The sequence below is a fragment of the Pinus tabuliformis genome, chromosome 9, assembly GCF_031772625.1.
Source record: "Pinus tabuliformis cultivar Carrire ecotype Pingquan chromosome 9, CPIR1, whole genome shotgun sequence".
NCBI lineage: Eukaryota > Viridiplantae > Streptophyta > Pinopsida > Pinales > Pinaceae > Pinus > Pinus tabuliformis.
Window position 1 is genome coordinate 847,931,183 of NC_142307.1, and position 27,107 is coordinate 847,958,289.

Sequence of the window (27,107 nt, forward strand, 5' to 3'; positions counted from 1 at the left end):
GACTCCTTTCCACTAAGCTCCATCATCTTGTTGCATTTTCAACAAAAACAATACCATATTGACCTTCCTTAGGAGTTACATAACCTTGAGGAGCCAACTAAACCCTCTAAGTATCTAACCCTTGAGAGAACTTGATGTTTTGTTGAACTTGACCCCTAGTCCTTCACAAAGCAAGGCCTTCATGTGGCTGTGGCCTTTTTCAGGCAATTTTGTGCCATTGACCCTGAATTCTGAGCCACTTTTTCAAGGCTAGAACTTGAGCCTCTACCCAAAACTTCATGAAACTTCTAGAAATGATAAATAACATTATGACAAGGCCTTCAATGCAAAATATTGAACAAGGAATTGAACTGAAAAAACCTAGCCATGAAAAACATTTCGTCAAAAACATCATGAACATGTAATCTACAGGTCATATAAACACATCTGAGTGTAGGGACTTCATACTTGTATGAGATTTGTCAAGAAGATCTAATGCCCTCTCATAATAACTGCATTATCATCTATTAGGTCATATATTCATTTTTCATTAATTTACTAATCAAAACATGATGAGAGCCATAACTCAAGTCTATCATGAACCATCGTTATAACCAACATATAACCAACATAATAGCAATGATAGAACAAACATTAAAGCCACATAATGACAAGTACATTTACACATAAGGCACGAGATGAAAAGAAATCTTATTAACATATGCAAAAACCAACCAAGTCAGGGACTTCCACGTACCACTCGACCATATATTGGGCTGAACCAAATCTTTCCTTCTGAAAATCACCCTCATGCCATATTCCAAGCATGAATGTGGGACTTACAATAAAACAACCATGTCTTCCTCAGGCTTTACCACACTCCACCAAGGATTCCTTGGCCCAAGCCCTCATCTATACAACCAGGCTTTACCACAATCCTGCCAAGGGATTCCTAAGCCCAAACACGAAACATACACTACTAGGCTTTATCGCAATCCCACCATATAACGGTCCAGGGATCACTAGGTCTATACAAGCATGAATGTCTCCAAATCTCTCCACCTAAAAATGAGGAATTTGTCTATCTCCACCTCTAGGATTTACCATATATCTCGCCATTCACCGGTCGAGGATTCCTAGGCCCAATGAGGCTCCACCCTCTAGGATTTATTGTATATCCTGCCATTCACCAATTGAGGATTCCTAGGCCCAATGAGGGTATACACAATCAAGCTTTACTGCAATCCCACCTTCGCCGGTCTATGGATTCTTAGGCCTTGTGTTTCCTGTTGAGACCACCCCTCTTAGTTTGAAACCATTTGACAATCTAGCTCAACCAAGTAAGAGAAACCCCATCACACCATGGATATAAAAAAATGGAAAGGCAAGGCTGAAAACCACTATCACACCTAACAAAACCCATGCCAATGACAACAAGAGAACCAAATACACAAATGCATGTAACATGCATGCCAAAACTAGCAAGGAAATCATACATGCAATTTGATAGGTGTAATTAATCTCGTTGTAGCCGCTAGATCCCGCTCTCCCTTGCTTGATCTTTGCTTCCATTTGCTTTCTTTTTCCTTCCTTATCTTTTCTTCCTCCATTACTAGAGTGCGCCAAGAATGTTCCAAGTTTCCAAGAGTATGAGAGAGAGAGTACAGAGAGAGCTCCAATCTAAAACTGACAAAAGTTATCACATTGACAAAATTTTGTGAATTGATCCTCAGAAGCCTTTTTATTGATGAGGCCTCTATTTTCTTCAATTTCTATTATTTTCCTTCATTTTCCTCCTCACATGCAACCCGCGACCTTTCACCTTCCTTTTCTCCTAATTTCCTTTAATTTCATAAATAAAATGCCAATTAATGCCTCTTGCCTTTTCAAATTCCTTTTCCATTTTCCTTTAGCCATAATAAACCAAATGAACACCCACTAGGATGTTTTTCCCAACATTAAGCATGGAATATGTGTCCCATGACCTTGGTCTTATTTTTCCTTTATTAACTTTATTATATGGATTTTTAACCCAAGGCTGTTACATAAATCATGTGAGCAACTTGCACAACTAGTAAGCAAAATATAACCATCAAAATGCAATCACACAAATCATCATCACATAGAAACACTAGATGTTAGGTAGAAAACCAAACTAGAAAAAACCATCATTGTTGTTGTCTTCTTCTACTTCCTTATTGTTAAGAAAATTCTCTTTACATAATCACTAGACACCACCAGTGTGCAAGCCTCTACTCGCAAAGAAATTTGAGTCACCACTCACTTGGAAGCTACACTCCCATAAACTATGAAAGCCACCATCTTCACTAGTTTTCTAACCACCACCTACTGAAGGCCACCACCTTCACTAGTTTTCTAACCACCACTGGAAGGAAGTCCCTACTCCCTGAGCAAGTTCTCCAACCTCTATTGGAAGGAAGCCACTACTCCCTTAGCAAGCCACCACTCGCATGCAATCCTCTACCTGCAACAATGAAGGCCCCAACTTTCAAATCCATATGAACCTAATTTCATCTATTTTCAAACTGCAACCCATGAACTCTGCATACAACAAATATGAGCCTCATTTCATCCAATTTTCAAACTGGACTCACTAAAACAATCTACACATATAACACTTTCTTTGCCCCAACCAATTTTTTCATAACACAACTAGCATCATATACATAAATTTTCAATCCTCACATCAATCCTCCAACATACGTACTCTCAATACAACTCAGTCAACAATATAACAAATTTGAATACAAGAACTTAGCCATGTCTAAGCAATAACATCTAAATAATACATAAGCACAATGTTATAACGATATGAAATATAACATGATCTGTTCAGTTATGATCCTTTGCATACATGATGTTAGAAATACAACAATGCCATAAAAAACTTTCTAACAATCAATATCCAAGGCAACAATGCTCTCTACCATGAAAACTCTTCATAAACCTGCATCAAACATTTGTTGAGCATTCACACAAAACTATGCAATAAATTGGTCTCCTTTAGCAATCTGCTACAACTATGTCTCTCCTCTCACCATTGGTTCTCTCTGCTCTACAATGAAATACTCTCTCAAATGAACCAACCTATCCAACATGAAGCAGCCTCCTATAAATAAAATCTCTAAAATGATCAAACAATAATGGCTTAGAGACATGGAGATACAAACACTCTTGTTCATACTCCTGTATCTTGCACCTTGACTCGATCCTCCATCATATTCATTCAATGAGAGACTTATTTTCAACTTTAACCATATTCTGGATGAAGTCCAAAAAAAATAGACTCTAACCATCAAATACCATGTGAAAATACCATGGAGAATGCCCTTGAAATTGGCTGGAATGTGCACACAATGCGGGAAAATACACCTACAAGGAGTAACTCTCCTCTTTCATTTGAGAAGTGCATTATAACACACCCTACAAAAACTATACTTGCATTATAACACACCCTGCATAACTACCCGTGTTACCCTGAATTAACCCTTATGCTTGTAGCCTTCCCCTAAAATTCTAGCTCAGCTTCAGGACATAACATACAAGCATGACACACTGTAACAATCATAGGAGACTATTCATTAGATTGATACGAAGCATAAAAATCATGATTACAAGGCTGAGCACTGGTTGGCATCAATGGCAACACTGCAATGCCAAAAAATCTACCCCTTTGACATTGATGTTGACTTGATCTTCTCTCCTGATCCTGAACTTTGAAGCTAAGCTCAAAAATATCTCCCCCTTTGACATCAATGGAAAGGAGAAATACATAGCATGGCCAACACATAATACATATCAATGAAAAAGTAGAATGAAAAATGTAACATACTCCCCTTGAGCTATTGAACACCATACTGCCACATCATGTCGATCTCTCTGAAATATGATCCGCTGAACATGTAATGGGAGTTGCAAATACATCCTTGACTCATGTAAGAGACTATATCGATCAAAGCAAAGAATCCACAAAACATCATGAAAATATGATATGCAATAAGATACAAGATTTCATGATAATACATGGTTGTAACAATGATGACAAGGACAATACCATGCCTTCTCTAAGCTGAACATGATTCCCATAAACATGTAATGGGGCTGCAACCATCTTCTCCACACTATTGTACATCAACATTAGCTACTACAAATACCTCCTTGAAACAAGAAAGAGGTCATCAACTAGACCAAGACATCATACACCTCACGGCTAAATTATACACAATGAAAATACAAGAATAATACATGAGATACAAGGCTTAATCATAAAAAATACATGGCTGTATTGTAACTTCATAGGCCCATTCATTGTTGAACCATCTCAAGTATCTCCTCAAATATGCTTGACACCAAGACCAAGTAACTAACTAGACCATATGATGAATGCAACAATGTTACAGGAATAATCTTGCTCACATGAGAGCATACATGGCTGATTTAAGTTGTCTAATACAATGCATGCCAAATACATATCTCTCTCATAATCATCCAACACAATGATTGCATACTAGGATGCATACATGGCTAGAATATATATCCATTCCTATGCATGCCTTAAATAATGACTACTCACTAAGACATGACCCAACAATGGTAGTACACACGTATAAAAATAGAAGTACATGGCTGAATCATGTTGCTCTACATCCCATGCTTAGTTGCAGCAACACATTATAACTCTCACTCCAATGCATGACCAACTCTAAGGAAACAAAACCAATGAAAATGATGATCATAAATAGTTACATACAAGGTTGATTCACAACTTCCAACTCATGATGACAAAAAAAAAAAAAATCTTCTATAAATTAAATGAGTGAAAATATGAGTGAAACTGCTCTATAACCATAAAATCTTGGATGGATGCATAGCTCCCCCTGAGCTCATTATACCTCCAATGGACATGTTAATTCTGTAGACCTAAATGTGCAAGAAGATCATGATAAAAAAATACTACTACTACTACAATTGTACACATATCCATCATGCCGCCATATTGCTACTCATCATGCTACCTCATGCTTCCATACTCTGCCATGCACTCCCTGTGAGGCTATTATGAAACTAGCTCACAAAAATATAGAAAGATAGATCAACGCCTTATAATTCAGCCTCTTCGAGCGGGAAACCTCCTTTAAATTACAGAAATGAACAATTCTTGGATGATACAAATGAAAAGACCTCCTTTCTATATAGAGGAGTCTAAGGGGTCATAATATAATCAAAGCCGACATAATAATAATAATGTAAGGGCACAACAATAACAATAGTGGGCTTCTATGGGGCACAATAGTAACAATATGGGGAATACATGGGTACAACAATATAATAAGGGGCTTGTACTAATAACAATAACGGGTTACACTAGTAGTATAGGGGCCTAACATGCCCCTCTCCTTCAAAAAGTGTTGTCCTCAATGCTTGAGTAGTTCTTGATGCTTCTGTATAAAATTCTTGTCCTCCCATGTGAAATCTTCAGCAGGTAAGTTCTTCCACTTGATGAGATACCTTGAAATTGATCAATTTCGTAGCTGTCGGGTTCTTGTTTTTGTGACTGCTCCAGGTTCCAATATGATTTTTCTTTCCTCTTCAAGTTCTGGCAATATTGTTTGAATTGGGATCTTTTGAAAGTTTTGAATGAGTGGCCATACTTCTTCGTCCTTCTTCCATTCATCCCTTACTTCATTTATCCAATCTGGTTGGGTAATAGAAATAGCACAAAACAATGCTTCCACATCCTCATCCTTTCTTAAGAGTGCATCTGCAACAAAATTTTTCTTCCCTTTTCTATAGATGATGTCCAAGTCATAACCCAACATATTTGTGACCCATTTTTTCTGTTCTTCTAAAGATAATAGTTGTTCTAAAAAGTATTTAAGACTATCATGATCCATTTTTACCGTGAAGTGTCTTCCCATTCGGTAAGGTCGCCATTTCTTAACTGCATGTAGTATTGCCAAAATTTCCTTCTCATAAATAGCTTAAATGAGATGTGGCAGTAAAAATACCCAATCACCTTCATCCAAACATTTTTCACTATGATGTTGATCTACCTGTTGTTTCATTCAATTTTGCACCAAAGTGGCGTTATCCTTTAAAAGTTGGAGAACTTGTTGTTGATGCTCGATGTGATCTTTCATTGCTTTAACCTTTTTCTTCTTGATATGTCTTTCTATCTTGAGAGTTTGAGGAGTGGTAATTTATTCCAATGCTTTACAAGATATGGTCGGATTCATTTCTTGATGCTCGATGTGATCTTTCACTTCTTGAACATTTTTTTTTCTTGATATGTCCTTCTATCTGGATAGTTTGAGGAGTGGCAATTTTGGTCAATGCATTGCAAGATATGGTTGGATTCATTTCTTCTTTCTTGATGTGATCTTTCACTTCTTGAACTTTTTTCTTCTTGATATGTCCTTCTATCTTGATAGTTTGAGGAGTGATAATTCTTGCCAATGCTTTGCAAGATATGGTTGGATTCATTTCTTCTTTCTCTGGGGTTGGGTCCTGGTGTATATCCTCTTCTTTTGATGTTTCTTGATCCTTTTCTTCCTCCTCTTCATACTCTATGTAAAATAATTTCTTCTCAGCACACTTATGACCTTTAGTGCATTTGCTATCACAATTGTAACAAAGCCCTTTTTCTCTTTTTTCTTCCAATTGTTGTGGTGTAATCCTTGTAGGTTGTGAAAGGCTAGGAGAAACAACACTTCCATATTTATAGGTGTGACGGGTAGAATTCCTTGTTGCCATAAAAAGGTGTTGCTCTTTGTATTCTCATAATGTGCTATAATTTCCTCCGTGAAAATTGACCATGTAACAAGTTGTTTACGAGAACAAAGTCCTTTATACCATAAAAATTGATCTTGTTCTAAATATGAAGATGCAATACATACCTTTTGTAATAGTGGTACACCATGTAGATCAAAATATTTCTCCATATGTAGTATCCAATTTACCGGATCCTTGCCATCAAACTTCCTCATCTTGCTTTTTCTTGATTTTAGGAGCTCGATCTTGAAACGACTGCAACTCTGTACTTTCGGATCTTTAAGTTTTGAAATTGCGACCTGCAGTAGCCCTCTGTGTCCTCTTTCCAATGCCACCAGTATGATCAAATTTATATTCTCCAAGAAAGAGTTATGCACAATCTCCCAAGATGACCTGATTATATAACTTTTCCAAAGAGTGAAATTGTATGAAGTGACATGTGTCACGGTTTTGACCTTAGGATCTGAAAAATATACACAAGAAACTACAGTCTGTCCTCTTTCTGTAACTTCTAACGAAATTTCAATCTGATGCTCAAAACAAAAGTTATGACTATTTTCCCCAGGTCGCCTATTTGGAATGTAATTTAGGAGTTTGGAAAAAGGTTAACTTCCTCATATCATATCTCCTCAAATATAGCACTAAAAGCTCTAAAATTCATACCTGAGGTTCAGAATGATTTCAAGCCAAATGGGTTTTTTGTTTAGCATTTGAAACGTCGCATAAAAAATTGTTATAGTGAAAATTCCACAATGACCTATTTGGAGCAGCGAAACCCTAGAATCCAAAGCTCTGATACCAAATGTTATGAAACCAGCTCACAAAAAGATAGAAAAGATAGATCAACTCCTTATAATTCAGCCTCTTCGAGGGGGAAACCTGCTTTACATTACACAAATGAACAATTCTTGGATGATACAAATGAAAAGACCTCCTTTCTATATATAGGAGTCTAAGGGGTCATAATATAATCAAAGCCGACATAACAATAATAATGTAAGGGCACAATAATAACAATAGTGGGCTTCTATGGGGCATAATAGTAACAATATGGGGAATACATGGGTACAACAATATAATAAGGGGGTTGTAATAATAACAATAAGGGGTCACACTAGTAGTATAGGGGCCTAACAAAGGCTATGGAGTCCTCACATGCATTTTTGCAGTCTAATTAGTTTTGTCATGCAATAATGAACTGCAATAGGGGCTGATATCCCCCCCTCAGAATATGAAGATGAAGAGGCTTTCTTCAATCTCTTCTTTCTACTTACTCTTCCTTTCAACACATACACATTGTTTGGTGTCGTGATGCCTTTGGCGGTAACTTTATTTTACCCTGCTTTTTGGATGTAGTAACCTTTGGAGTTGAAGACCACTTCCTTGCCTCCATAAACCATCTGGATCACACTCAAGGTATTATGCTTTATACCCTCAACAAGACACACATTAGTTTCATTTTTCTTCTTGTTATGAAGCTTGGCCTTTTCTTTCCCCAACACTCTTGCTGGTTCATTACCTTCAAAATTCCACTCTCAGTTCTTTAATATGCTCCTATCTCCTAACATATGGTGGGAGCATCCACTGTCAATGTACCACCTATCATCATATTCATGCAAGAAAAGAGAAATAATGCACATTCCTAACCACTCTTTTTTCTTCCACACAATCCTTGGCTTCTTCTTTTCTTGAGCACTCTCCTTTGTCTTTATTCCAAGTCCCCTATGAGTTTGTTGCTCCTTTTTATTGGATGGTCTAAAAAATATGGACAACTTACAATCTTTGGCCATATGCCCAAAAGTGTGGCACATATAACACTCCACGTGACCAAGATATGAGGCCAGGGGATATGATCTTCTATTGTTCATGCCAGATCTTTGCCTTGGATTATTTTTTCCTTCACTCCTTGTGCTAGATATGCAATCAATGGCCTTATGGACAAACATGTTACAAGCATAACAATAATCATTAAATGAACTTGTATACCTAAAGGGAGGTCCTCTTCTTGGTTGATCAAACTGTTGCATGGATGTGTACATTTTTCTCCTATAGGTAGCTACCACGTGTCTAAAATTGTGACAGATGAAGCACTCAATGTCGCCCATCAAGGGGGAAAAGGAGTTTTGATGACTCCTCTGAATTATTCCACTATAAAATCTAGGAGCAAATGATCTTTTGGATGTAAATGATCCTCTTGGTTCTCTTCTTGGATGTTGTTGGTGGATCTACTATCTCTTTCCTTTCTAGCTACCATTGTTGGTGCCATTCTTCATTGTTGGCTTCTTTGGTACTTCATTGTTGTTTTTTCCTAACTATGAACTAGACTCTCCAAAGCCAAGACTAGACCTGATCGCACGAGATATTTGGCTCTAAAGCATACTATCCAAGAGCTTGATTCTCTTATATTTATTTAGTTGATCATTATTCTTCTCTAATATTTCCTCACGGATACCATTTCACCTTCCAAGTCTTCGATTTGACCTTCTTTCTCATTTTGCTGACTCATCAACACATCCTCTATTATTTTGGCCTCCTGCAACTAGATCTTTAGGCTATGGTTCTCCTCTTGTTGTAGCTACTACAACCCCCCTCCAAAAATTTCCCCATGAATTAATTTTGGAGCCTACCTTCTATCCACAAGGACCCATCTTTCAATGTCATTTAGTATTCCATATGATTTCAAAGACTCATCTTTGCATGCAGAGCTTGTGATGACTTGATTAACTTGATCTGATCTTAGTTGAGTATTTTTTAACACAAGCCATCTCCTGTCTTGATCTCACATCAACTTCTGGTCTTCCCTCTTGGAACTATGTAATCCACTGTCTCTGGAAATTGTGTTAGGCCTTGAGGATCATAACTTCACAATCCTTGAAGACAAGCAACCATTGAGCACAAAAACTTCGATGAGCCTCCTCCTCCAGTCAGAAACTGCGCAATTCACTGAGGTAGTGAATAGTTAAATCCCTTGTTACTGGGAATTATGTAACTCTTTCTGCTAGTGTGAATGGGTATTTTCTTGAAAAAAACTAAGTTTCCATCCCTTGAAATTAGGGAGTGCATAATTAATGTCCGACAAGTGGCCCTAAGTTGCTAATTTTGATCTTAAGACAAGTGTCTCTTTTTCCTTGATTTTAGGCATTGTGTCATAAAACCTAACTTGATTAGATCTATATAATAGACGTCCCTAGGCCTCATATGCACATTTGATCTTGGAGATCTAGCCTTCCCAACGAGATCAAGGAGCTTTCAGATAAGTTTGCGACACTTTTCCAGGAAAATTTTTCATGTGTCACTTTTTATGTCGCTTTTTCTTTTATGAGAGTTATTTTTCCTATTTATTTTCATGGTAGATAGCATTTTAACTATTGTTAGCTTGTAAAAGTGTTGGTTTTGTATGTCGTTAACATTTTACTAGTGTCGAATTGACTTCTTGCTTTTTCCCCACCAGTGGTTGTTTCTGCTGGGTTATTTTATGTATGTTCATTTTTCCTTTTGCATGCTTATTTATGCCACTTAATTTTCACTAATCTAACTTCCCCTCAACCTAATATACTTTCCTTCCTACCCCAACACTCAGATCTATCACTTTTCTCTCTCTTTCCCGGGAAGATTTGCGCAATCTTGGCCAACAATTTCCTCTCACAGCTGTGCAATTCAGATCGTCAAGGCACAAGCTTCATGGTTGGCCTCTGAGATTGCATAGTGTGTAGTCACTGGCTTTCCCAACTGTGCATTATGTAGTTCCATGAATTGAGCCTGAACCTTGGCCATTGAGACTATGCAATGCATAGTCTTTTCCCTCAACTTGCCCAAATGAGATTGCGCATTTCACAGTCTCAAGCCTCTAGCTCACCCCTTTCCTACTGAGACTGCATAATGTGTAGTTCATGTGTCCAAATTGTCAGCTTCAACCCAGAAATTGTGTAATCCCTCCCATTAGTCACTGAGTTATTGCTTTGATCTTGCTAAATGAATTGATTTGCTTGAGATGATTTGTATTCGCCATGAGTGCATCTTGTGATATAGGTACTGCAACTTTTAGAGCTTTTCTCTCTTTTATCAGTTATTGTCATCATGCCATCGAAGAGATTTTCCTCAAAAGACACCAGAGAGAACAACACCAATGAAGTAGTTTAGAGTACCCCTATCACCATGCTAGTTTGATGATACACTCAACTCTTCATTGAGAAGGATTTAGATATCACATGGCACACAATAAAATATGCATTCATGACAACTAGTTACAAAGAAAATCTTGAAGACAAACAAGTTTATATAAATGCCCATAAATCAGGATTGCATAAGATTGCATGTAGGTTTCCAATCTTCCCTTTCATATACATTATTAAGTGGATCCTATCAAACACATATGCGAAGAGCATGTTCCTCAATAGTGTTAGTGGACAAAGGTTTGCCTCATTTATGGCACATGACTATCAACTAATGTATCATTTTCCCTTGCCAAAAGCTTACATGGATTCTCACTTCTACATAGTCACTAGTTACCTGAGCACTAAAGATGTCATCAAAGGTTGGGTGAAAGAGCCATCCAAATTCCTCCAGACACCAAACAACACTTATAATACCAAATCTCTCATAAAATCATTCCAGTACTTGATAGTTTCATTTCATCGGATCTATGGTCAAAAGACTACTTGGACCTTTCTCGAAGGTTGGGAATTTTTTCTACATCAGGTTGTGAATGAAGGGAAAGCATTCAACTGGTTATATTTTTTGGCTTAATAGTTAAAGATACATGTGAATAATTCCAATAAACCTCTTAAGGGTAAGCAAGCCATCTTCTATATGTCCTCTTACTTGCTGGATGTGATATGTGCTCAGAATTCTTTTCCTGGCATGAGTTGGACATGGAAACCAAAGGAGCTTGCTATACACATTTACTGCAAGTTGCTTTTAGAGAGTAGCTACAGAGGTGTCATGGAGAATCTGACTGACAAATTCCTCACAGTGTTGTATAATATGATCTTTTAGGAAGATCCACATTGCATGTCCCATGAGGCAATGGAAGAAGTAGCAGAACTTGCTGACTAGTTTGCCTCACTAGATGGAACATACCTTAGGGTGTTTGGTGGTTAGAAATATTCTCATTTTATACCAAGGTATGTCACTAAATTTTTTTCATGTAGGAATTATTTTATCATCCTTCCATATTTTTATCAGAAGTCTTGTAGAGGAAGAAGAAAGCGCCTTGGCCAACTCTTCCTTTGTAGATTAGATCGTAGGAGATTAAGAATCTAAAGGATTCAGAGACTGAGGGAAAAGAGTTAGAGAGATTTGGGTTTGATCTTATGGAATACCACCCATACAATCTCATGAGTGTTTATAAGAAACACTGTGCAAAGACACATTTCAGTTGGCCAAGTGAGACTTATTCTAGACCAAAGGAGGAAAATATAAAGAATTGTTATGATGCCTCTAAGCCTCACGCACTAGTTAACTTTGTAGGTACATCTTAGGACAATCCTCAGCGAGAAGCCACTCAAGAGGTAGAACCATTGGAAAGGCACAACCCAGTGTGTGAAAAGGGTAAGAAGTAGGTTTTGCACAATCAAACAGAAGAGTAGAGCCACAAATTCAAAACAAATCCAATCATCTTTAAAGCGACAATTACAACAAAAAGAAGTAGGAGGAAAAAGAAATAGGAGGAAGAATTAAGGAAGAAGGAGGAACAAGAATAGAAAAAACAAGAAGGAAGGAAAATATAAGAAGAGGAAGAAACAACATGGAAACAAGCCAAAGAAGAAGAACATAATCAACTACTTGAAGAAGAAAGCAAGCAACTGCAGGAAAAATAACCTGCCCAGGTAATCAAAGACTTAATAGTGATCCAAGGCATGGAGGTAGAGCCAGAGTATCATAATCAGGATGTTAACATCATGCCTTGCACACAACAGATCACCACTCAGTCTCCCCCTCCTCCTACAGAAGGGAAATATCTAGGTGAGGAAGAGGAATTTTCTCCTATTGATGAGGGTCAGATGATGGATATATACAATTTTACTTATGATGAGATGCAAAAGAATATTATACATGAAAGAAAGAATCACTTCCCGCATGACCTCACACAACCCAATTTTATCGAAGAGAATGTGATTGTGATGGACACCATGAAAATATAGAAGCAATTGCTACAACCAACTTTCCTTTTGTAGGATCCTCCAAATCAAACATATAATATTTGATGCTCGAGAATAGACATATGGAAAATAACTTAGAGACTGCAAGGAAACATATTGAACGACTCCAAGCAGAGGTTCAGAAAGCCGCTCCTGCACAAGTGTACCTAGAAGAACTCAAAGTAGCCATACTTGGCAAAGTATCAGTATTGGGAGAAACCATGAAAACCTCTATGAGGATTTGGTCACCATGAAAAAAGTAGTTGTTTGCTTACATGACATGAAACAAAATATCGAGAGAATGAAAAATATCTCAAGGTTTTTCACATAGCTATTACTGCTATGCATGAGTGATGAATTCAGTATAGAAGTGAACCTCCTAAGTTGGTGAAGAAGACAAGGTAACAAGCTGATTTGGAGAAAGCTAAAGTTTGGATGCTTATCCAAAGAAAAAAATAACTCGAAAATTTCATCACCAACATTCAGTCCTCTTATGCATGGTTATATCACAATGTGGATTTCATTGTGAAGTCACACAAGGTCCCTTCAGTTGACACACTCACTGAAGCTAAAGGCATAACTAAGGTCAGATAAGAAGTGGAAGAATACTTGGACTAGTTCAAGCATATCGCTACCAAAGGGGACCTAGAGGTCAACAAACATGATATGCAAAAGTATATTGGTGGCCCTGCCAAGATCAACACCATGTTGTTCTTGTTGAAGAAGCAAACACAAACTAGCTCCAAGACCATGTACCTAGATGCAATGGAGGCTAAAGTCTGATTCCAGCCCAATCCCATCACGAAGTTTGAGGAAATCATTGCACACTATAAAGCTTGGCATCACTATGTGACCAAAGAGCTACAAGTTGAAGCAATTGAGATAGAGTTTCCCCAAACTCAAGCTTGACATGTTATTTTTCCTTTTAGGCATATTTAGTTGACTCTACCCAACTTTAACCTATATGGATATTTGTGATATTTTGTATTTAGATATTTTTGTAAGTGGAAGTCCAAGTGTAAATTTTTGAATATGAAAAGGTCATTATGTAAAAGGAAGTCAAAGAGTCATGAGGGAAGTCAAAGAGTCACAAAGGAATATGAATAGTCATCTCATATGTTATTAATATACTCTCATAACACATGTAAAGGATTTTGGCCCGTCTTTTGGCTTAGGATCGAAAGCTTGAGAGCATTGTTGAGAGCCTTGTCTTCTCCTTTAGCATATAAGGATATATCTCTTTGGAGGAGAAAGTGTTGGCTTCATGTTCCACTACTGGGGCTAGTGGTTTGTTAGTTGTACATGTATGTTTCATACTTTCACTTTTAATAAAATCTCGGAGTCGACACATCTTCATGCATATGTCGTGGATGTAGTAAGAATATTCTTGTTATGTTTTCGATATGTGTTATTTCATTTACGCTAACTCTTATGAAATATTTTGTTTGCACTAATATGAATCTTGTTCAATGTGTGTTGTTATGTTATTTTAATCATGGTTATCTTGTGAACTATTTTATAGGTTAACTTATGATTCTTTTACTGCTCGTGCATCCCTTTTAATCTAAGTACTATTACACACTTCTAAGGGACCCACTCTCTTTCCCTTTGATGTGATGAAACTTCTCATGCATTGCACTTGACACTTAACAAAGACCATACACTTTTTTTCACCGAAGTTACGCATACATTATCCTATGTGGTTATTGCAGACAAGGAACACTCTTAAAACCCACCACTTTGACAACCAACCAGATTCCAATTGGGGTTGCTACTTTGAACGGTGTGGGATCTAATTGGGACTTCACATCGGGGAGACCCCCTATACCTGTTGGCGGCTTCTAGCACCGTCAACAGGTTTTTGGTGCTAGAAGGAGGGCCACATGTCAAGCTAAGCTCGTGAAGTCTGTTTGAACCTTTCTTATCTTTTAATAACTTCTTCCCAAATATTGAACCTGACATGCTCTTCCAGAGTTGCAAATCTGAAAGTGCTCTCGGGGATAATTCAAGACTTGTCAAATTTGAAGTTTGACAGTGGGGGTGGAACAACCATTCTTGAGCACACCCCTCGTTTTATTGAATTCTGCACTTACTATGAAATTGTCTGTTAAGATATTTCTTGCAGGTTATTCATCCTTAAATTCAAAGTGCACATGAAAGAATGGTGTTACACATTTCCAACTACTTCCATTTTCTCTTTCAAACATCTTGTCAAGGAACTTCACCGTGCCTTTGACAGTATGACTATGAATCTATTGATAAGAAAATCATTTGTCTTAGAAAAGAACCTAATGAATCTCTTGAATATTTTCATGATTGTTTTATTCATTTTTGTTTTGAATTTTCTGAGGATGATATTGATTAGAATTTTAGCAAGGAGAAGTTCAAGTATCTTATTCACATTTCTTTCAGAATATGAATCTTTCGAAAGTATCCCAACATATACGGGTTTTGGAGCTCTTAAATCTATGACGAAAGAAGTTGTTGTTTTGAATGACTCTTCATCTTCTTCTCATCAAACAGCTCCATACGCACATGTTGAGGTTGGATAACTTGAAAGTCAATCTATTTTGATCCTCCTAATTCTGAGTTGTCATAACAACCTGTTATAATCGCCTCTTCTAATTTTCAAAAGTATTAAGTTCAGCATGGAGTCAGTGTTAACTCGAAAAACTTGTGATATCATTCATGATGAATATGTGTGGGACTCGAATTCTGAACAAGTATTTGTAATCAAAGATTATTTTTCTTCTCTCTCACCTCTCTCTCATTATCCTAACATATTCCACGAGTCTATCGAAATTATCACATCTTTTGATGAGTTAGTCTTTGAGAACGTTAATTTTGATCATAGTTAGGAATGATGGAATATTAGTTTTACATCAAAACAGGGTGAGGAAAAATCTTCCCTTTGTGATATCTCTCATCCATCATCCAATCAGTTTCTAGAAACAGAGAGTGAAATCTTTTATTTTAAATCATCCCCTCTCTACGATTCATCAGATCATGAGGATTCCATTCTTTCCAACGAAGAAAATTCTGATCATGGATATCTCGATCTATTCATTGATTCACCTACTAATGGCTATGTACCTTCCATTTTCAACTATTCTAAGGAACTGGTATTCAATGATATATCTTTCGATGTCTTGGAGCTACCTCAAACTATGAGGCCATTTCAACCTACATTGATGGTTATGTGAAGTTCTCACAATATTGATGCTAGTCCCAAGCATGAGCAAGTTGATATTCTTTCTTTGAAGAATCCTCATCAAGTGATCACGAAAGTTGAAAATCAATCTATCTCAAAATATTCAGATCCTTCACTTGTTTTTCATGATCCTATTGCTCAATGGTTGGAGGAGTCATACCTCGCAAACTCATTTGTAAAACATAAGTTTTTCACTTTATTTATGTTTTCCAAGTTTGAAAGTTTGGAAGAATGTTTTAGCTTGACAATTTGATGCAATGTACACAATCATCATAATGCATTAGCTATTTTTCTAGCATATTCTTTCTTATTGTACTTTTCTGCTTGCACTTTCAGTCTTCGAATTTTATATCATGTCTCATTTCATCTTTCTTGTCAGTTGTTGTTCTCGATGATCTTTCTTGCTTTTGATTCCCTCACCCATATAGATCAGGTAATGCTTCGATGGTTAAATTGGTAGTTTCATTTTACATAAGTCTGTGTTGTCCCTTATTAGCTTAGGAGTAGGGTAGCTTAGTTTAGATGCTTTCCTTTTGCTATGTTTTTATCTTTTTCCTTACCCTTTTCTTTCCTTTTTGTCACATAATTTTAGCATGAAACTATCCTTTTCTTTTGAAATAAGCCTGACAAAGTTTGAGAGGAAAATGTGCACCTGTCAATGCTTGGATTTATGTTTATTAATTCTCTTTGCATGGGCCTTGTATCTTTGAGTCGATGATACCTAGAAAAAAAATACATTCTTTCTCAGAGAAAGCCTTAGTGGAATTGTGATTCTTGTATCTACAACTAGTACCCTCTTCTTTAATAGGTTTCTTATGTTTGATCGATTTCATCTTGTCAACTAAGTTGAGTAGAGTAAGGAGGGGAGGAAACTTAAATAAGTGGACTGTATTTTAGAGGTCTATAAATATCCTTCTCTGAAGGGACAATCTCTTCTACTCTCAATAAGTCCGGATCCCTCTTCCACCCCATGAAATCAATATGTGCCGATGCACATTTCTATTAATAAAATATATAATATGAATAAAGGGTGAAAGAAGAGAAATTATTCCTGATCCAAGTGGATATTGGTGGCCACCCGCCTATTCCGCCTAGACCCCCTAGTTAGTTTCATCTGTTTCCTTGTTCATTTTAGCGTTTGCTATTTTTAGCAGTTTTTCAGGTCCTAAACTTTTGAAGCAGTTTTGACCCCCTAAACGGCATTTTTTTGGGGTCTATATTATTCCCATAGCCATAGGCAAGGGCTTGTGGTGAAACCTGTAGTACTCGATGAGACCTTTCCAACAAGGTATCATACATGCCAAATGAAGATAATATGACCAAGTTATGACCCCGAGAAGTTGGTTGCCCAACTAACCCCAATGCGGCCCACAAACTCTTGGTGTTACATCTCTTGGGATTAGGGTTTTGGTTGTTTAAGGTTTTCTCATGTTTTCCAATAATAAATAGGCCCTTGAGCCTCATTGTAACATAGTTCAGAGGCATATAGAAACTGCATCTCTTCTCAGAGATAAGCTACCATCACCCGAGCTATATTATTTCCATTTTTTTTGTAAGCATAGTTCAATATTTTTCTATTAATGAAATGAAGTGTTTTTCTACTGCATCTTTGTGTTTATGATTATATCTGTAAGTTTTTGCATTCCTGTTTAAGTTTGGATCAGTGGTATTAGAGCGGTCTGCTCTTTCTCTATTCTTATTTGCATGTCCCCAACGAGGTCAGGGTATAAGGAGTTAGGGTTTGATTTGGTTGAACCATTGCAAGATCAGCCTCACAAAAATCGATGACCTCCCATGGCAGAAGAAAAGAAAGATGAGGGGGCAGTAGATCCTTTCAAAATGTTGCTGGAGGAAGCCCTCGAGCACGCGATGATGGATAACTTTGCCTAGATCCTTCAATGGCTACTTGTTGTAACATATTTAGTTTTGATAAGTTAGTTTTTGTTTATAAAAGAGGGTATAAAGAAAATAGAATAAAAAAATGAAAATTCAATATAAAAAATGATGAAATGAAACCCCATTAAAAGAATTTATTTTTGTATAAAGTGAGCAAATTTAAATGCCACTAGAAAAGAGTAAAATTACATTGCAAATAAACTAGGGCTTTGTGTGCAGCTTGTTTAAAATGCCACAGCCTAATGTTTTGATTTGAATCATATAGTTTAATCATGATCAAACCATTTAAATTTATGTCTCTAGATTAGTGAATAAGTTCACCAAATTGTTTAATCTTGGTAGAACATCATTAGATAGGATAGAATAAAATAAAATTTGGCCTGATATGCTCAAAACTTGGCCAAATGATGTATTAGAATAAGGTTAGAATAGGATTAGGGAAAATAAATGGTTGCTAGATCAAATGCACCATTCATAGATAATTTTTTCTTTAATTAGGGTTAATTACCTTTTAAAGGTGATTAATATTGTATAAACAAAGTTTTATAAAGTGAAGTTTAAAGTCATAAATGACAAAAGAATTTTGTTGTGGAGCGCTATCAAGCGGATACCTTTCGACGGTGATCCTCTTCCTCGCCCAAATCAATGACAGGGAATCCATTTCACACCCCCTTCTACCGTTTCACGTTAACAGCAAGGGGGGGGGGGAATCCAAAAAGCGGTTTCCTTTTTGACGGGCCCATTGCAATGTGTCACCTCCTCATCACTTCACACCCCCCATGCAATACCATTTACCACAACCCCCCTCAAAAATCCACTTATCCTATCTCATCTATACATCACTCCACCAATGACTATCCCCGTTTCCCACACTCTTCCTCTAGCATATCGTTTTCCTCCATGTATCCCTATCTATTACACTCATATCTGTTAAACGCATCCCCACTCCTCTTACGCATTCCTCCTAACCTGTTGTCTTCCTTTTGTTTTCCATTTAATGCACACCAATCCTATATGATAACAATGCGATTTTAACGGTAATCGCTACACTGTTATAAATAAACCTTCATCCCTTTTCACACAACTCCCTTGTTTTCATTGCTACTATTTCAATTGTAGGTTTTAAAGATTGACTTTGGTTAAAATTTGCTATGGATTACGCCTATAATTCAAGCTAGTAATGCACTCACCAATTTTTTTATAGGGACTGATCTTTTTTTAGGTACCCATTCATCAACATCCTATTACTTTTTCCCTTATCTATTAGAATATGGCACCCAAAATAAAGGACCAACCCTCTAGTAGCAAGACCCCTGCTCAGGAAAATCCAAAAGCCACTGATACCCTAGACCTTGACCACATCCCTTTAGCTGATCAATTGTTTAAAATTGTGGACACAGAGTGTGAATTCAATATTTTCGAATTGCACCATTGGTTAAGACAAACCTATCAGGACTCAGAGGATGAAATTAACCTATGGGAATCACTATTGCCCATGTTCATGTTTCCTCAAACTCATCCATTTCATGACTTAGTTATGTGGTGTCAGGCTAGGTACAATCCCCTGCAGAGAATTGTGGTAGCTTAGAATGGAGACATTCTGATATCTATCACACCTGAAACCATAAACAAAATGCTTCTGATTCCTGAGAATGATTCCCTTAGCCATTTTTCTGTTGTTGTCCTCATGGATCTATACCATAAGCTTACATTCCCCCAAAGAGCTCAAATTTTTGAGATGTTTCTTCCAAAATATGTGAGCTTCCCAAAAAGAACCCTCCATATCCAGCTTCAATGTTCCGAGAAAGAGCTAAACACATTATCTTTCTAGCTTCTTTCCTATTAGGTTACTAGGCAGACCAATGGGTAGATGAACCTATCCCCGGTTATCTCTCCATGTTCTCCAAAGAACACAAGCCAACATTCATGTATAATTACAGTCATTTTTTGGCTGAAAATATGCATGAACAGTTAATGAAAATCACTACTGAAGGTGTATTCAAGTATTCTTTTGTACTAGTTCATATGTTCCTTTTTCAACAAGGAGACAAGAAAATGAAAGGCTTCAAAAGAAATTCAAAAATTTGGAGGCAAAAAAGATAAAGAATGATACCCTTTATGTTGAGGAAATGCAGAAGACCCATAGACTGACCAAGAATCTTCAAGAGTTGGAAGATGAGTCATTAATGGCTCGAACCTTAGCCCAAGCAAAGGAAAACATTTGGGCAGATATAAGTCAAGCTATAACTAAAATTTGACCTCTGTACAACTTATTTTCAAACATGAAGAGCTTATTGCTAGATGCCAAACAACTATTGAAGAGGTCAGAGAAGCTCTTAAAGATAAACCAAGTGAGGTCACATAAATGATTAAGGTGCTCAATTAAAAAACTAGCACTGAATTAGAAGAAATTTAGATTGTAGACAGAACATAAACCATTCTTGAGATTAAGAAAGTTTTGCAGAAGAAAAATCTCATGACTCAGTTGGAGACAAAGTGCCAGACTTTGAAAACTGTTGTCCAGAGGTTTCATTTTAAGTTCAACTTGCTCAACCAAAGAGGATTGTCAGGACTAGTAGCACCAAATGACAGATTGATCAGTTTGGAGGAGTATTGCCAAAAGATTTACACAATTGCAATTGATAAAGCTAAATTTGCAAGTATTAAAGGTCATCTTATAGGGAATGCTTTCTTAGAGGCTTTGAATTTTGATTTAATGATCAAACATGAAATTAAACATATCTTTGTCAATAAGCCTACTTTTGAAAAATATACCGAGGTGGATGAAGTCTACAGGAAATTAATTAATCTTTCTATACCAAGTGAAGATAGATGGGATCACTTGTGTGAAATCATTGAGTAACTTTCATCACCAACTGATAGACAACGAGGCAACACATTTTGGGGGCTAGATCATCAACAACTTCCTTGAAGATAGTGCCAACAACTTAGTAGTTTTAGGATTCCTATATTTTTGTACTATTTTTATATTTTGTTAATGGATCTTTCTAGAAAATCAATATTTTGTATAAATAACTCTTCCTTCGAGTTATTATGGGTTGAACCCTTGGATGATATTTTCAAAGAAGAATTGTAATCAATTGGAGATTTGCTTCAAATTAATGAAAAGATTATGGATTTGCCTCAAATAGTTTGTCTCCTTGTGAGTTTTTCTCATGTTTTCATTTCATTATGTTATTCTTCATGTATTTAACTTTTAATGGAGAACCTTGGGTAAGATTAAACTAAATGTTAGTTTATCTGAAATCCCTGGTGAAGTTATAATCAATAATTAGAGATTAGTTTATAGAAATATATGTTATTATAAACTCTATATCTATAAATTGTCACACCCATCTTCATAACATTAAATACATTTTGTGAGCAGGTAAACATTGTTTACCCACACTCTGTCTTATAATTAACTAAATATTCAGTTTGAATATTCAGTAAGTTATAACCCTTTCAAATCTACTATTCATTCAACTAAAAATCAATTAATTGTTTAGAGACAAACAAACAGACCTTTCATTACATTCAACATTGTTAAGGTTTGAGCACCTATCTTTAACTATTCATAACATTGGTCATCTAAAAAACCTTAAAACAACAAAACATTTTAGATGCTCTAACCTAATTAATTAACCTAGAATTATCTCAGAGGACAACCCTACCCACAGGCGATGCATCTTCATCCAACAGCCACTCTGGAGGCACCACTTCTTTTAAGGTACAAGTTAACTTTTATATTCCCATATTCGAAGGCCTGATAGATGCAGACGCTACAGATAAATGGTTAAATCTATTGGTAGGGTATTTTTTAGTTCATGACTTTTACAATCGGGAAAATATTACTTTTGCAATTCTCAAAGCCATCCCACATGTCAAGGACTAGTGGGAAACCTACTGTGAACAAAAGGACGAGAGTGAACCCTCATTGTTTTCAACTGCACCCACTTGGAATTCTTTCTGAGAGGTCATCAAGGAAAAATATTACCCTGTTAGGAGCTATGCAAACAAATACATAAAGTGGACCATGCTACGACAGTGAAGGGACCAAGATGTTCCAGAGTTCACAAATATTTTCCATACCCTTCGCATGAAGCTCGGTATCAAGGATACTAAGTGACATTTGGTGCTCATGTACCATGAATATCTACACAAGTACATCTATGATGAGATGGAGTTGCTAGACATTTCCTCACTCGGTACGATGTATCGGTATGCTGTCAAGAATGAGCATAAGTTTAAAGAGGAGAAGCGAGACTTTGGATATGCAAATCCAAAGCAAGGAAAAGGTCCCCCCAAAAAGAGAACAAAGGACCAAGCCAAGGTGAGGCTACCCAGGACAACTCGCCAAAGCCACAAGGAAAGAAAAACACCACGAAGACGAAAAAGGACATAGGAAAATGGTGTGAGTTCCATAAGAGCTCCACTCACAATACAAGTGAGTGTCAAGCCAAGCAGTCACTGGTGGTCGAGTTGAAGGCTTCCAAATCAAACACAAGTTCCGACTCTAAATCAGAACCTGACAAGGGAACTGACAAATTGATGTAGATCATTAATGCGGAGCCTAGAGCCACCGTGGCCACCACCAAGATCCAGAATGAGCCTGAATATCTAGAGGAGAAAGAACACCTCTTCCACTCATAGATGTGGCTGAAACATTCTCCACTACAATTCATTGTTGACAGCGGGAGCCAAAAGAACCTGGTTTTAGCAGAGTCTGTGAAGCGGTTGGGCCTAAAGACTACAACACATCCACAACCATACACCATCAGGTGGCTTCACCAAGGACGAGATCTTCGTGTCAGCCAACAGTGCCTCCTTCCCTACAACATCAAGCTCTTCATAGATGAGGTACTTTGTGAAGTTTCTCCTCTTGAAGTTTGTGATGTATTGTTAGGAAAACCATACTGGTGGAAGTGACATGTTGTATATGAGTCTAGACCTTGCTATGTGATTATGACTTTCACTAATAAGTTGTACATGATATTGAAGGTAGCCCCACCTACCGCCATCTCTTTGATCACTGCAAAGAAATGCAATAAGATCATTTCCCAGACCATGAAATTTGTTTTCCTTATGATTCGCCCATAGGGAAAGAAGACGGTTGTGGCCACGGCTTCTAAGAAAGGCTCCTATGCACAACAACAACATATGGACAAGGTCATGGAGGTGTACAGGGATATTTTCACCTCACCCATAGGGATACTTCTACATTGTCAGGTCAAGCACTCCATTGATCTGGCCCTGGGCACACCATTGCCAAATGAAACGATCTATCGACACTATGTTATGGAGAACAATGAGATCAAGAGGTAGATTCAGGAACTATTGCAGAAAGGGCACATCAGGCCAAACTCATTACCTTGTGGGAGCCCGATTGTATTGGTACAGAAGAAGGATGGGACTTGGAGGCTTTGTATTGGCTATCGAGCACTGAACAAGATCACTGTCCTGAATAGGTACCCAATATTGCAGACTGATGACCTTTTGGACTAGCTCAAAGGGGCCAAATATTTTAGCAAGATTGACTTGAAGTCAGGTTATCACTAAGTGCCTATCGAACCCTCCAATGTGTGTAAGAGCTCCTTCAAATCTAAGGAGGGACTTTTTGAATGGTTTTTCATGCTATTCGGATTGACGAACGCCCCTAGAACCTTCATGAGAATGTTGGATGACATCTTATGACCCTTCACCAATGCCTTCATGGTGGTGTATTTAGATGACATCTTGATCTTCAACCAGAGTTGGGAAGAGAACCTCCACCATATTCAACTTGTCCTTCAAACCTTGCGACAACACAAGTTGTGTGCTAACTTGGAGAAATGAACCTTTGGCTTGACCCAGGTTCAATATCTAGGATACATCATTGATGAGAAGGGTGTACATGTGGACCTATCCAAGATACAAGTCATTTGGGATTGGCCAGCCCCAACCACTCTAACAGAGCTCTGCAACTTTTTAGGTCTTGCCAATTTCTACCATAGGTTCATGTTGGGGTTCTCTCATATCGCTTGGCCTTTAAGTCAAGTCATGAATGGAGGAGCGAAAGAAAAGATTTTTTGGTCAGAAACCCAACAAAAAGTGTTCTTTGAGTTGAAGAATCACCTCTATTATGCACCAGTTCTCACATTACCAGACCTGCAACAACCATTTGAGATTGAGACAGATGCCTTTGACTATGCTCTTAGTGTGGTTCGTACTCAGCATGGGAATCCAATGGCTTACCACAATCAGACACTTTCAGACACAGTCCGAAAGTACCCCACTTACACAAATAAATTTATTCCATTGTGTAGGTCTGCTGTTAATGGAAGCATTACATTATGGGGAAGGAAACGATCATCCACACAGACCACTGACCTATAATGCTCATACAGACACAAGGGAAGTTGCAGAATGATGACCATCATAAATGGTCCACCTATCTGCAATAGTTCCATTTGAACATTAAGTATAAGAAGGGCAACACCAATAATGTTGTTGATTTCCTCAGCCGAGCACCGGTCATGGCACTGATCACTATGCTTGACTCCTATGGGCACGGGACATCATGGTGGCTACATATTTAAAAGAGCGATCCATAATTCGACAACATATACTAGACCCTCTTGAAAGGGAAGCAAGTTCCAAATTTTCACCTTCAAGATGCACTATTATGCCACCTGGGACACATCGGTGTTCCTTCAAGTGAACGTACTAAGCTGATTTGGGAGGCACACTACAGTTGGGTCATTGGACATTTTAGAGTAGAGAAAATAGTGGTGGTATTGCAGAAGTATTTTTATTGGCTAAAACTTCATAAGGATGTTGGGAAGTACATTAGATCCCACGCCACTTGCACTATTTTCAAACCAACCATCAAGAATCAGGGCCTATATACCCCTCTACCTACTCGTAGCCAACCCTGGGAATCTATCTCCATGGACTACATGTCGGGCCTTCCTTCTATTAAGCACGACAATGAATGCATTTTCGTGGTCGTTGACAGATTCTCTAAGATGGCCATCATGGCAGATGGTTCATTGAGCAAGTGTGGTTACACTTTGGGATCCCATAGTCCATTGTCTCAGATCGGGATGATAGATTCCTGAGTGCATTTTGGTCAAGTCTCTGGTCGATGATAGATACAAAACTTGCTAAGTCCACATTCAACACTTGTACAAATCGAATCATCCATGCACATGGGATGAAATTCTCCCCTATGTACACCACAACTACAACAGAGCTATCCATATCTCAACAGACCATATCCCCTTTCAATTAAGGTGGGATTTCAGCCATTATGCCCCATTGATGTGGCAATACCATTTGCATCCACTCAGGTAGATTCATCTCACATTCAATCTGAAGCTGAAAGGGCTAATAGCTTCATTGAGTGCATTCAACACATTTTCCAATAAGTCCATGATATATTGGACATAGCCAATTCTAAGTACAACCAACGCCATGATCAGCATCGAGTGTTTCACAAGTTCCAGGTGGGCGACAAAGTTTGGCTACATTTGCAGAAGCAACGCTTTGTTAGACACCACCACAAGCTTCACCCACTCCGATATGGGCCATAAAACATCACCAAGGTCGTCAGTGACAATGCCTTTGAGCTCAAATCACACCAATCCTTGGTCTGCACCTAATGTTCAATGTAGATCACCTTCGGCCATACTTTCCACCATTATTGGACACACTTGACATTGTAGAACAACTCACACCAAAATAACTCAACCCAAACTACATGGAACAGGCCACAATTGATCAGATCATGGACACACAAATCAAGAACACTCACCAATAGAGGATACAGTTATATCGAGTTGTCAAAGGAGGCCAACTCCTTCACCAGGGCAAGTGGTTCACCAAGGACCATGTTCAATAGAAATTTCCTCACCTCATGGAGGCTATGCACGGAATGGGGATTATTGCTTCCTAAGGGGTGAGGAATGATCTAGGTGGATATTGGTGGCCAGTCGTCTATTGCACCTACACCCCATAGTTAGTTTCATATGTTTCCTTGTTCTTTTTAGCATTTACTATTTTTAGTAGTTTTTTGGGAACTTAACTTTCTGAGCAGTTTTGACCCCCTAAACTACGTTTTTTTGGGGTCTGCGGAAGGCCCATAGCCATTATAAATGGCCTACATAAAAAATTATAGTACTCAGTGAGACTTTTCCATCAAGGTATCGTATGCACCAAACAAAGATAATATGACCAAGTTATGAGCCTGGCAAGTTGGCTGCCCAACTAACCCCAACGAGCCCACAAACTCCTGGTGTTACATCTCTTGGGATTAGGGTTTTGGTTGTTTAGGTTTTTATCATGTTTTAAAATAATAAATAGGCCCTTGAGCCTCATTGTAACATAGTTCAGAGGCATGTAGCCACCACATCTCTTCTCAAAGATAAGCTACCATCGCTCGAGCTATCTTATTTCCATTCTGTTTGTAAGCATAGTTCAATATTTTTCTATTAATGAAATGGAATTTTTTTAGTTGCATCTTTGTATTTATGATTATATATGTAAGTTGTTGCATTCCTGTTTAAGTTTGGATCACTTCCTACGAAGGGAGGTGAAGCAAGCAACTCCATCGGGGTACTGTCTAGGCTTGCTAGTAGCGAAACAATGTTTGTGTTCCTGAAGTGACTTTGCCGGGGCATTGTCCAGGCTTGTTGGCAGTGGAGCAACATCATAGACAAAAAACAATACTAATTTTTTTGTATCTCTATACTCCTCACCCCCAATAGAAAACTAAAAAATAAGTTTCAACTTCTCATGCTTGAATTGATGCACTGCGTAGACCCCCATACTTAGAAACAACTAAGTTTTACTTGCATTTGTTATTGTGCCACCAACGAAGAGAATGATGGGACCATATCTCTAACTCAATAAAAGTAAAGAAGCTATGGTGATTAATGAAATGAATGATACTTACTAAAGAGTTAGATTTGGTTTGCAAATGAGTTAAGACCCATTCAAAGAGCTGGAGTTCTACAAGTGTGTCGCCAAGTGTTGTAGCTTATAGAACTCCCCCTCCAATTTTTTTCCCATGCCTTAATTTTGGAGCCTACCTTCTATCCACAAGGATT